Consider the following 10,142-nt stretch of genomic DNA (forward strand, 5'->3'; position numbering starts at 1 on the left):
AGACACAGTGAGAAAGCAGCAGTTTGTAAGCCAGGATAAGAAACAGAACCTAAACTTGCCAGCACTCCGATCTTGGACTTCCAGCCTCCAAAACTGTGAAAAAATAAATTTCTGTTCTTTAAGTCACCCAGTCGATGGCAGCCTGAGCTGATATAGATACAGCATGCATGTACTCTTTATTAGCCTTTCTACTGAATTCAGTATTTGTAATGTCTTTCTTTTATGATAATGGAATTAGACATAGAAAAACGAATGTCACTGAGTAGTGTTATTCTGTGTTCTTTTATGTGGTGGTCAGTTAGATGTGGCCACAAGAGGACACGTAAAAGAGGCACAGGAAACAGTTTATTATACTGGTCTGAGAGAGTCATTGCATAAGAGAGGGCCTATGGAACAAGTAATGGGGGAACAGGCTCAACCAAGCAGGTGGGGAGCCAAGAGACCCCTGGGCAAGCACTACTTTTAGAAGTCAGGACACAGTACACAAAAAAGGCACAAAGGGATTGCACTGGGGCACTTGAAACTTCCTAGGAGAGCAGAGAGGAAAGCTGCAACAGGGGCCAGCCTTATCATGCTAGTCCACCTGGTCACCTGGGCAGGATCTTGACTACCATCGGAGAGGATGATGAGGCAGCAGGAAACAAAAATAAAATTTAAAAAATTTTACAAGACAGGTATAATGACTCTGGAGTTGTTTGTTTCAAATTTTTTTTAATTAAAGTATAGTTGGTTTACAACGTTTCAGGTGTACAGCAAAGTGATCCAGTTACATATGTATATTCTTTTTCAGATTCTTCCCCATCATAGATTATTACAAAACATTGAATATGGTTTCCTGTGCTATACAGTAGTCCTTGTTGCTCATCTATTTATGTATAGTAGTGTGTATCTGTTTATCCCAAATCCTTAATTTAGCCCCTCAACCCCGCTTTCCCCTTTGGTAACCATAAGTTTGTTTTCTATGTATATGAGACTTTCTATTTTGTAAATAAGTTCCTTTGTATCATTTTTTTTGGATTCCACATATAAGTGCTATCATGATATTTCTCTTCCTCTGTCTAACTTACTTCACTTACTATGATAATCTCTAGGTCCACCTATATTGCTTCAAATGGCATCATTTCATTCTATTTTATGGCTGAGTAGTATTCCACTGTGTATGTGTGTATGTGTATATATATATATAAAGCACATCTTCTTTATCCATTCATTTATTGATGGATATTTAAGTTGTTTCCATGTCTTAGCAGTTGTAAATAATGCTGCTATGTACATTGGTAAAGAACCCACCTGTCAATGCAGGAGACAAGAGATGCGGGTTCTATCCCTGGGTTGGGAAGATTCTCTGGAGGAGGGCATGACAACCCACTCCAGTATTCTTACCTGGAGAATCCTCATGGACAGAGGAGCCTGGCGGGCTACAATCCATAGGGTCGAAAAGAGTCAGACGTGACTAAAGCGACCGAGCACACGTGCAAAGGAAGTTTTAAAAAATTAGTTGCCATCATAAAAATGTTTGGATAAACAATTTCAATTTAAATCTCTCTCCTTTATGACTTTCAAAGGCATAAACTCATGTCAGCTATTAAAAATTTACTAGTTCAAGATCTCCTGGGTTTCCTGACTAAACTGATCTTAAATTTTCCTCATTCTTTTTATGTTAAGGGTCCACAGAACTCCCTGTAGGTTTGATGATTCCCTAGGAAGGTTCACAGGACCTGATGCAGAGTCACAGCTATGATTTATTACAGCAGAAAGACACAAAGCAAAACCAGCAACACGTGTGAAATGTCATCCAGTAGGAAAGTTCATTAGAGACTTAGGGCCCAAGGTTTTTATTTTATTGGAGGCTGGTCCGTTGGATACCCTTTGCCTTGAGAGTTCCAGACTCAAAGGAGGAAAGCCAGGTTTTGGCACCACCCACAGTCCACAAACCCTTTAGGCACAGACAGCAACCCCTATCAGTTAGGGAGTGGGGAGAACCTTCCTAAAATGTAGGAAGCCAAATGCCAGCATAGACCAACCTTAAAAGCAGGCCCTAAAAATAGTAGTCTCAGGCCGCTGCACTAACCTGTCTTTGCACATTAACACCACAACCTGCTGTCACTGGGGCTCCTCACTTTGACCTCTTTGTAAACTTTAACACTCTAAACTCACCTGCTTTCTGGAACCCCTCCAGTGAGTCTCATACCATACTGTACCATGGAACTATTTCTTTCCTTTTGCTCCAGGAAAAGTGGTTAAAGGGCACTCCCACTGAAGTGCGTAGGTAACCCCAAGCTATGACTACTTTTTCCCCCAACCTAATCTGAAATCAAATACAGCCAAACATCCCTCAAACTGAAATTCCTCAGAAAACCCAGCCAGTCAGCAGCTATGAGCAATTCACAACTTCCCAATGCCATGCCTTCCTCCTTACTCCTGTTAAATTATCCCTTGATTAAAGTGGCTTCTGCCCCAACTCACTTTTGGCTTCTTTAGGAGGTACATGACACGCTTCTAGCTCTCGGGTTTCTCCCTCGGTCAGAGGAAGGGAAGGAGAAGAAGTTTTACCACATGAGTTCTGTCAGCCCCATTTCCCAATATTTCATATTCACCTGCTTTCCATTCTCAAAGCTATTGTGCAATTGTAGCCTCAACCTCTCCTGCTTCACATACTTCTGTGATCTCCTAATTGGCCCTCTCCCTCTATTGCTTCAAACCTACTAACACCTAACATAAAAATATCTTTCACCATGTCTATGACTGTTAAATCATTCTTAATCTTTCAGTGTTGCCTATTGGCCATTGAATAAAAGCCATGCTTCTTGGCTCACAGATACGGAGAATAAACTAGCAGTTGCCAGTGGGGAGTGGGTGGGGGGAATGATATAGGGGTAGGAGGTAAGAGGTACAAACTATTAGGTATAAATAAGCTATAACAATATATTGTACAAAATGGGGAATATAGCAAATATTTTCTAATAATTTTAGTATGACCTTTAAAAATTGTGAATCACTATATTGTACACTGTATACTATGTTATACACTGTAACTTACACAATATTCAGTTCAGTTCAGCACTCAGTCATGTCTGACTCTTTGCGACCCCATGAACCGCAGCACGCCAGGCCTCCCTGTCCATCGCCAACTCCCAGAGTTTACCCAAACTCATGTCCATTTAGTCGGTGATACCATATAACCATCTCATCCGCTGTCGTCCCCTTCTCCTCCTGCCTTCAATCTTTCCCAGCACCAGGGTCTTTTCACATGAGTCAGCTCTTCACATCAGGTGGCCAAAATACTGGATCTTCAGCTTCAGCATCATTCCTTCCAAAGAAATCCCAGGGCTAATCTTCAGAATGGACTGGTTGGATCTGCTTGCAGTCCAAGGGAGTCTCAAGAGTCTTCTCCAACACCACAGTTCAAAAGCATCAATTCTTTGGTGCTCAGCTTTCTTTATGGTCCAACTCTCACATACATACATGACCACTGGAAAAACCATAGCCTTGACTAGACGGACCTTTGTTGGCAAAGTAATGTCTCTGCTTTTGAATATGCTGTCTAGGTTGGTCATAACTTTCCTATAATACTTCAATTAAATACTTCATTTTTTTTCACTCATGCTTCAATTAAATCATTTTTTTTCACTCATGCTTCAATTAAATACTTCAATTAGAGAAAAACTCATGCTCCATAGTCTGGCATTAAGATCTTCCATGATTTGGCCACAGTCTCCTTTTCTAGTCCTAGTTTTCTCTATGGCTGTTCACATAATCTCTTCTGAGATTAACAAGGAAATAACTTAATAAGGCATCTCAAGATAAATTAGTCAAAATATGTCAAAGGGCCAGCTTTTTTTTTTCAGGCACCTTTTCTCCAGTGAAAAGTTTCTCTCCTGGCTCTACTAAGTGAGAATAAAATCTAGGGCCTTGCTTGTAGTTCATTATCAGCTACACCCAGATTCTTCACCTTGCCAGCACATTGGAATCACCTGGGGTGTGTTAAAAAATAAAATTACTGATGCCTAGGCCCTGCCTCTTGAGTTTCTGATTCAGTTGGTCTAGAAAGTGGTCTGGTCACTGAGTGTTTAAAAGCTCCCCAGGGGTTTTAATGCAAAACCAGGATTAAGAAACACTGACCCAGCAATCTGCCTTTGTCTGTATTTTGTCCAAAAGACTGTGCAACATTTACAAATTACAGCCCATGCTTCTTTTTATTTGTCTGTTCTTCATCTACAATTCCTAGTCTCCCCTCAACCTCCATTTCTCATCATTGAAGTCTAACTCAAATATCATTTTCTTAAAAAGCCTTTCCTGGTCTCCAGATGAGAGCATTCTCACTGTTCTCTGGATGAAGAAGAATTGCACTCACAGTGCTTGCTCTGCCACTCACCACTCTTGGCCTCTTATGCTGTTCATGTATTTGTGCTGCTTTTCTTTCCTCCAGTGCCTTGCCAAGCACCCTTCCCAGAGCTGACTTGTAATGAAATTTTGTGTTTTCATGGTACAGGAGAATTTGAAGAATCAAAATATGACTTTTTATTTCTACAAGTGTTGTGTAATACTTTTAACAAGAAACTCTCCCAGCCAGTAAAGAAGAAATAATCCCCTAAATACTTACCAGGTCACAATTTGCTCTCAAGGCAAATACTCACCCCTAATCATCTTAAGATCTGAATCAACTATATGAGTATATTTGCTTTACTTCTCACTGACAACTTGTCATTATTTCAGATTTGCACAACCAAATCCAATTGTCTATAGGATTCTGTAACAAAAGAAATCAAAATAGTTCCCTTTGCCATATGGACTCCTGCTGTACATTAGGCTGGGTTTGCTTCCAAATTTTAGGACAGAAAAAGGAAATAAGGATTAACATGCATCATTGGTTGGCAATAGCTTGGCTTTCTGTTCCCAATTGCTTCGGGGCTGACAGCTCACCTGCATTTTGAAATAGACACCTGCTAATTCGACTTACCACCCTTTAATCTGACCCTTCTACACACAGCATTTTAATTACCCCACAATTAATACACTCCTGGTCTTACCCACTAGGAAGGGTAGAATGGGAGGAGGCTGAGGGGGGAAACCGGTCTGATACTAATTCATAGTCCAGATATCCATCTTCTGTTGCTGGGTGAGAGTCCTTATTCCTGATTCATTGTGTCTAATAACAGGCTTCAAAACACTCTCTGCATCACCCCCAACACACACACACACACACACACTCTCACATGAGATGCCATCTCCTTGAACGTATCATCTGGTCTCATTTTCCCATGTAGAAAACCGTATAACCCCTCCACATCACTGCCTGAATCCAGTCTCTAAGTGGGAGAAGGAGGTGGCATGGACTAGCAACCTCAGAAAGGGGCAAAGAGAGCAAAGGTTTCTAAAGGACTTGAGAGAGGGAGCAAACAGAGGGGAAATAAATAAACACAGACTTTGTTCCTTGCCCTTTGAATGCTTTCCATGGCACTTGGGTTAATTTTCAATTCTCCCAGACTATTCCAGCTTCATGGTACTCCTCACTAAGGAGTACTTCCTGTGCCAAAGGGAACCTCTTTCAAGTGCAAATTAAGCTCCAGGTCATTCAGCATACTTGCAATGGTACCTTCCACCCTCCCTTCTTACTTCCCTAGAAGCAGACCTTAGGCTGGGGGTGCATCTGCTGCCCTTCCTAAGCAGTCCTATCAGCAAATGTTTGCCCAGTGGAGAGAGGGGGCTTGGACTCTAGCCATCTAGGTCAGCGGCCCACTGGGACAGTGGCTGTCCCTCACTATTGCATTCATAGGGACAGAGAGAGAGTTCTTCTGTCTTGGCAGCATTATTTTTCTGTCCGTTCTGCTCTCTTTAAGGAGCTACTTTGGAATGCTACAGTGTGTCTTCTGCTCCTTTCATTACCCTAACACAAATTGCCCTGATGCTGGTTTTGAACTGCTGGAAATTAAAATGCCAACTTTTGTCCTGATGCTGTATTAACATCATTGACCACTGACTTTGTGCTAAAAACTGTACATCTTGTGTTAATGACCACTCACAATGAGTCTGAGGTATTGGTACTCTTATCCCCAGATTACAGATAAGGACACTGAGACACAATGTCTTATCCAATTTGGGCACAAGTTCTTCCCATTTTTGGCTGTGCCATGCCTTTTCTTGCTTGGTACTGAGCATGTTCAAAGCTTGAGGTGATGTGTCTGATGTATCATTTAGGTTGAGAAAATAAGGAGGCAGGAGATTTATCCAGAGGAGCCAACCCTTTTTGCAAGAAAACTGGCAAGATGAGAATAGGCTGTCTTCATGCCTCTCTACAAATTAAAGGGACAACGCCTTTCCAAACCACAACTTCTCTCCCAGAGTGATTAGGGGGCACCCAAGACTCTGGTGGTTTGTGATTTAATAGACAGTAATGGCAGTGAGAACCTTGATCTATAGAGTGAGGATTCATTGCTACTATAGAGGCCACAAATGTGTCTGGAGCTTGCCTCTTTATTAAATCCAGACTGCACACACACACACACACACACATATACACATTACACTTTATTTTTTTTTACTTAGTTTACATTTACATGTCATATTTTGAATTTTATAGAGCTTTTCCATTAGAAAAAGCCTTCACATTTCTGAATTATCATTTTCCTGATTCTTAGTCCCATTTTTATCAATGAAGCTACAAACTCTGCCCTAAAATTCAATTCCTAAATTTCTTCCAATATTTCATTGTACCTCTGCCCTTCAAACACAAGGATAATGTAAATGTTCATGTGAGAGTGCCCCCCCAACACTTGACACCAGTGAATATGAGCTTATTTAGGAACTGGATGTTTGCAGATGTAATGAAGATATAAGATAAAATAAGGTCATGGTGGAGCAGAGTTGTTACCAAACAAAACTTAGGTCCACTCATCAGTGTGCAATAAAGCCAGTCTATTGACACTGGCTTGTGGTAAAGGAAAGCACAGTGTTTATTGCAGGACACCAAGCAAGGAGTCCAAGTAGCTAGTTCTCCAAAGACCAAAACTCCCAGATGGCTTTCAGGGAAAGGTTTCTAAAGACAGGGTGAGAGAGGGGGATTGGCATGCATGATCAGTTCGTGGACATTCTTCGGATTGGCTTTTAGTGAGGTAATTGGGAGTTAACATCATCAGCTTTCTGGCTTCACTTGCCTGGGGTCTTGTGTGTTTGTGGGCAGTATACAGTTAACTTCACCCAACTGGTGGGGGTTTCAGGGTCTGTAAAACAGCTCAAAGGGCTCAGATAATATCTAAAGGCCTTGAGGAGAAACTAAAGGTTTTTGACTTTGGGGTCTTGAGGTGGGGGAGTTGCTGTTGTTTATATATAGTTTTACTGTTTCATGCCTTTTTTAGATTTTTATATTGGAATATAGTTAGTAATAATGTGTTAATTTCAAGTGTACAACAAAGTGATTCAGTTATACATGTATGTGTATCTATTCTTTTTCAAGTTCTTTTCCCATATAATTTAGTACATAATATTGAGCAGAGTTACCTGTGCTATACAGTAGGTTCTTGTTGGTTATCTATTTTAAATACAGAAGTATGTGTATGTCAATCTCAAACCCCGATCTATCCCTGCCCCCTCAGCCTTCGCCTGATAACCATAAGTTCATTCTCTAAGTCTGTGGGTCTGTTTCTGTTTTGTAAATATGTTCACATATCTTTTGTATCTTTTGTCTGATTCCACATATAAGTGGTAACACATGATATTTCTCTTTCTCTCCCTGACTTGCTTCACTTCGTACGATAATCTCTAGGTCCATCCATGTTGCTGCAAATGGCGTTATATCATTCTTTTCAATGACTGAGCGGTATTCCACATCTTCTTTATCCATTCCTCTGTCGATGGACATTTAGGTTACTTCCATGTCTTGGTTATTGTAAATACACCGCAATGAACACTGAGGTATGTTAACTTTGTTTAATAGCTAAATTAGTATTATTTTTTCTTGCTTGACTCTTTTCCTTTCTTTTTGTATTTTCTCACTTCCCCGATTAAGTTTTTTCTTTGGAACTTGGGGGAAGACCTAGGTGGTTAAAGTTTTTCTACAGACAGGAGGTAGGCAGAGGACATGGGGTGGGGGAGTGGAGTCTGTCCTGGGAAGGCTCTATACAGTCTTGCTCCATTACAGAGTGAGCCCCTACTACAATATGACTGCTGTCTTCCTAAGAAGGGAAGAGACACAGGGACAGATGCACAGAGAGAAGAACTAAGTAATGACAGAAAACTAGAGTGGTATATCTATAAGCCAAAAAAGACCACACCCAGAATTGTGGAAAACACTAGAAATTAGGAGAAAGGGAGGTAAAAGCTTCTCTTCTAGAGCTTTCAGAGAAGGCATAGCTCTGTCGACACTTTGACTTCAGACTTGAAGTCTCCAAAACTGAGAGAATAGGGGCTTCCCTGGTGGCTCAGTGGTAAAGAATCTGCCTGCCAGTGCAGGAGACATGGGTTCAATCCTTTGTCCAGGAAAATCCCACCTGCCAAGTAGCAACCAGCCCCATGCACCTCAACTACTGAGCTCGCGCTCTAGAGCTCACACGCCACAACTGCTGAAACCCGCACACCCGAAGGTCTGTGCTCCACAACGAGAGCAGCCCCGCCACAAAGAGAGGCCCGCACACCGCAACTACAAAGCGGCCCCCAGCTTGCTGCAACTAGAAAAAGCCCGCGCATGCACAGCAAGGAAACCCACCACTGCCAAAGAAAATAAATAAAAATTGAGAGAATAAACTTCTGTTGTTCTAAGCCACAGTTTGTGGTACTTTGTTACAGCAGTCCTTGGAAATTAACATAGGTAGAATCTGAATAAAGATGTTATATATCTGGGCCTATAGCAAGGATTGGGTTGCAGTAATTTCCAGGTCCAGATTGATACAGGCTGTTCTGATTGTATAAGACAGTTTACTGCCAGTTACTGATCTTTCTATCAGTATAATGAACACTCCTAAATTTCTTTCAAGCTCTTCAGTGTGCTAGGAAAGCCTTCACATTAATGTCCTTTTCCCGAAGAACTGAGGCACCTTTGCAAACCTCCACTCTCCCAGCCCTGTACTGCTGCTGGAGCCTCTGCAGCTGGAACAGTTTTCCAGGTATTGTCCTACCTGTAGCAGTGCTTCTCAAACTTTGATGATCTTTGAAAAATCCCAGTGCCCAGAGACCAATTCTATTTGAATTTGAATACCCCCAGGCCAAATCTATTTGAATCCCTGGACCTGAGCAAGGGGATCAGGCATTTATATTTTTAAAAAAATTTCCAGGTGATTCCAATGATGTTTCCAGTCAAAGCCTATGTCCTATGAATTCCTTTTGGGATGTTATTCATCAAAGGATGGAATTAAGTAAATCCCCTGCCCTATTGTAAGCGTCTGGAACAGCAGTTAGCATCCAGCTCACAGACTGTTTAGAAAATAAAGTTTTATTGAAACACAGTCATATTGATTTACATGATGCATTCTAGCTACAAATGACAGAATTGAGTATTAGGTTAAAGACCATATAGCCTACAAAGCCAAAAATATTCATTATCTGTCCCTTTGAGAAGTTTGCAGAAGACTGAAACTTAACTGATTCATCTTTTCCTTCCACAATTAAAATCCAGAAAAGGGCTTTGCACTTAGTAGGGGCTCTTATGAATCAAAGTCAAGTAAACTGAAACTTGAGCTGAATTAAATTGAATTTTCTTCAACATATTGTTTGAAAAGAATCCAAGGTGTTATGCCTCCCAGGAGTATTTGTATTTTAATAAGTAACTTGTAAAGCCCTAAAGCCTTTATTTGAAGACAGAAAGGAATACCTAATTGCTGAAACCAAGCACTTGTGATTATGAATGTATAACTATATTCTATAAGATTGTGAAATCTTTCCCAGAACCACTCAAATTGTACTGGGAAGGCAGCCACCGAGCTTTTCTGAGCCCAAAATCTACTCAAACAGGCTCACTGGAGCCCTTGATAGTCCTTACTCTAGATTTAAAAAAAAAAAAAAAACAAAAACCTCCAAGGTTTGTTTTCCTTATACTCCTTTTTATTAGAACAACGGGTTCTTTCCATGGGAAAAAACTGACCCATTTTCTTAAGGGGTGTCACTGCTTCCCATTTTCTATTTCCTGGAACTTTCTTCCCATGGGGCTTTTA

General features: G+C 40.9%; 1 long non-coding RNA gene across 1 annotated transcript; it reads right to left on the bottom strand.

The window, feature by feature from the left end:
• Positions 1–370: 370 nt before the first annotated feature.
• Positions 371–2,371, bottom strand: LOC129629175 (uncharacterized). Its single transcript, XR_008703079.1, has 3 exons — positions 2,158–2,371; positions 1,384–1,453; positions 371–607 (listed from the first exon to the last, which is right to left on the bottom strand). It is a non-coding gene; the product is annotated as an uncharacterized LOC129629175 (long non-coding RNA).
• Positions 2,372–10,142: the final 7,771 nt, after the last annotated feature.

This window comes from Bubalus kerabau, chromosome 1 (assembly GCF_029407905.1).
Source record: "Bubalus kerabau isolate K-KA32 ecotype Philippines breed swamp buffalo chromosome 1, PCC_UOA_SB_1v2, whole genome shotgun sequence".
NCBI classification, from domain to species: domain Eukaryota; kingdom Metazoa; phylum Chordata; class Mammalia; order Artiodactyla; family Bovidae; genus Bubalus; species Bubalus kerabau.